This window comes from Limulus polyphemus, unplaced genomic scaffold (assembly GCF_000517525.1).
Source record: "Limulus polyphemus unplaced genomic scaffold, Limulus_polyphemus-2.1.2 Scaffold1506, whole genome shotgun sequence".
NCBI classification, from domain to species: domain Eukaryota; kingdom Metazoa; phylum Arthropoda; class Merostomata; order Xiphosura; family Limulidae; genus Limulus; species Limulus polyphemus.
The window spans coordinates 211,591-214,782 of NW_013667116.1; the positions used below are offsets into that span (position 1 = coordinate 211,591).

General features: G+C 35.5%; 1 protein-coding gene across 1 annotated transcript in view; it reads left to right on the plus strand.

Annotated features, from left to right (window-relative positions):
* The first annotated feature begins 1,917 nt into the window (after window positions 1-1,917).
* LOC106463864 (probable glutamate receptor) overlaps window positions 1,918-3,192 on the plus strand; it is a 17,526-nt gene continuing 16,251 nt past the window's right edge. The window contains exon 1 of the mRNA XM_022391492.1: window positions 1,918-2,098. The gene's annotated coding sequence lies outside the window, so the exon portion shown is untranslated. The remainder of the gene's footprint in view (window positions 2,099-3,192) is intronic.

The window sequence follows — 3,192 nt, forward strand, 5'->3', positions numbered from 1 at the left end:
GGACGGTATATGACAAGACTCCTGAGATACATAGCCGATCAATTATATAGACTAGAATCCGTCAGTTCTCACTTTTGCTAAAGTTCAGAATCTCAATTTAATAATTCTGTTAAGGGTAATAATCTCGGTTTCGGAATCTTTTCTGAGGTAAAACCTTTATTTCTTGCTACTATTTAATGGAATGTATGTCTTAACGCACTCTCCTATACTAATTCACTAATTTGTTTGTCTGCGAACTCCTTCCAGAGTTTTATAGTTAGCAGGACCAAACTTGACATGCCGATTTGTGGTGGCCAGGGGGTTTCCTTATCTATATGGCCTACTTCCCCCCCCCCCCGCCTAAAGGAGACTAAAACACACCCAGAAGGTCATCCAAGCGTATTAGGGGGGAGTGTTGTAGTGTTTTTTTTTAAGGTCGATGAACCCGAATCTGGCATCGAAATTATGTTTCTGGCCTTCATCGGGACCCTGGAAGCGCCATGTTTAAAACTATGTTTATAAACTCACTTACAAATTAGCAGGACCATATTTGGCACACGTGCTCAAGTACCAAGGACAAGTGTCCTAATGTTGTCTTTTTTTCGGATGCGAAACACCACTCCTTTTGAGTAAATATTAAAGCAATTGAGATAATGGATGAATTTGATTGGTAGACTGGGGCCTCTGTGAATCATAAGTAGGCCTCTGAATCCAGCAGCGGAGGGCTGGTAATTTATACAAGTTAGTACTGATATTGGATATTGTTTGCACACATATATATATATAACATTGATCTATAAAACATGGACGAATTCCTGAGACACCATTCCCTGGATATATGTTACAGCAGTTGAAATGGTAACAACAGATATTACTTCTTTCAACAAAATGAAAGACATTGTTAGCAAAATGCAGGTTTAGCTTTGTTATGATAAATTACTGTAATTATTATGGGACGAACGATAGTTCATATAGCTCGTAATAACCTAGAAATGCTATAATCAATATACCTTATTCGGTTTAAATTCCACCCATCCCCACCCCACAAAAACGGAGAAAATGTTCTTCTATCTCTAAAAAGTAATTTACAATGTGTGTGTTTTATATATATATATAACAGCAATTTTTTGTGATTTTCTAAAATACTACCTAACAATCTGAACTTTTATTCCAATTGAATATCGACACATCATCAATGATAGAAAAAGTTTGTTTATTCGTTAACGTAACACTAACCAGTTGGCTGAAAATTAGTTCGTTCTCTTGTGTATACACAGTCTGTAACAGTGACGTTTTTATCGCTTCTCAAACTCCAACTAATCATTCATAAGTGGTGCATCGAACCCTAGAAAGCTCGAGGTGGATATTGCTATCAAAATATTAGCCAGGAGGCGATCCTTTTTTCTCTTCTTAAATCCAGATACGTAAACAACCTCGTCACTCAAAAGCGTGACGTTTTATTTTCGTTTGTTTATGTTTTTCGAATTTTCACGTAAAGATAAACAAGGGTTATCTGTACGTAGCCGACCTAAGTTTGAAACTCGTAGGTTAGAATGAAGGTAACTAGTCAACAGCACACACCGCCAACTCTTCAGCTACTCTTGTCTGACAAAATACTAGGATTTCATTTTTATTCTTATAGCGCATCCTAAAATCTGGAGCGAGGTTTTGCTGCAACGGGACATGAACCACGAATCTTCGGATTCTCAGTCTGAGAATGCTAACCGTTAAGTCACACCTACCTACTTATTTTCGAATCATAATATCAACTATAATAAAAAATACTTATATACATCTATAACAGTTGCTAATTTTGGATTAGTAAAGGTTATTCCTAACGAATTCCACATTTTCTCAATACGATACGATAACGAGTATTTCTTTTTGATACGATATTATCCAGGTGGATATCATGTACAGAAAGTTTCCGTTTGTGAAATGGGTACTTTTAACCACGGGGCAGCATCCTTCGCCACTGTCAGACCCTAGTTTATTTCGAAACTACACTACGTCTTCTGGGCAGCATCCTTCGCCACTGTCACACCCTAGTTTATTTCGAAACTACATTACGTCTTCTTGCAAGGTCGCCGTCTCTTACCAGGAGCTTTCGGATTGCAAGGTAAATAAACGGTGTAATTCCAGTTGACAGGAAATTCAACTTCTTAATTGGCGTATCCTTCACTGGAAAACTACCACACAGTATTCCAACAACGCTGTCTGGTCGAATCAGGAACATTTTGTGAATATTGTAATTTTACCTTAATATATGTTTAAACATGACTAGGTTATATAACTTAAGAACCTAACGAAAATAATTTATTCACTGTTCATAGGAAAATCTAATAGTAATTGAATCGTGTACTTGTTCATGTAATAAATTGTCAGTAAAATTTGGGGAAATTTTATCCATAGTATAAAAAAATACATATTTCTATACATCTAAGGTTTATTCAAATCCTCGAAACCAGGGGTTTCTTGGACAGTTTCATCATTTGAGTAAAGTCTGTGTTATGGTCATTTGAAGTGACCACCGATGTAAGTTTGATAAAGTGCTCAACTGGAATAGATGAAACTGAGTGACACATCATTGGAATAAATGTTAGAATTAGTTGCTATTTTTATAAGACAATAGGTAGTACGTTAAGAGTCCCGTCATATTTCGTCCTAACATAATGATGTACAGGCTACGGGTAAGAATCCCAGTTTAAAAATCAAAGGTTCTCACGTCTCAGCAGAAGCCTTAAATCTAGGTTCTTACCACTTGCAATTCTTGAAACAAAATTATTATTTCTAGTAATATTCTCAAGTCAATATTTTACTTCTAGGAAATCTTTTTAAATCAAGATTTTATATTTTTACGATTTTTAAATCATTGTCCTTACCTCTTGCAAGATTCTTGGATTAGTTAAACATAGAGTAAACACATAAACGTTTTTCGTTTCTTCTGACAGAAAACTTATGGTTTCCTCAAGATTTCTGATTCCATATTGCAGTTGTTCAGGTGAGCGGAAAGAGAGATGCTGTAATACTGTTCCAGTAAAGTTCTTATGAAGCTCTTTCACTAAAGAACTAGTAGCTGTCAAATCTTGGAAAAAAAGTGTCCAGTCATAAGATATTAACACATGGTATCACCCATAATTCAAAAAATACAAGAGTAAGAAACATAGATTACATAAAATCATAAATAATATTCAACGTTAAACTGGTACACAG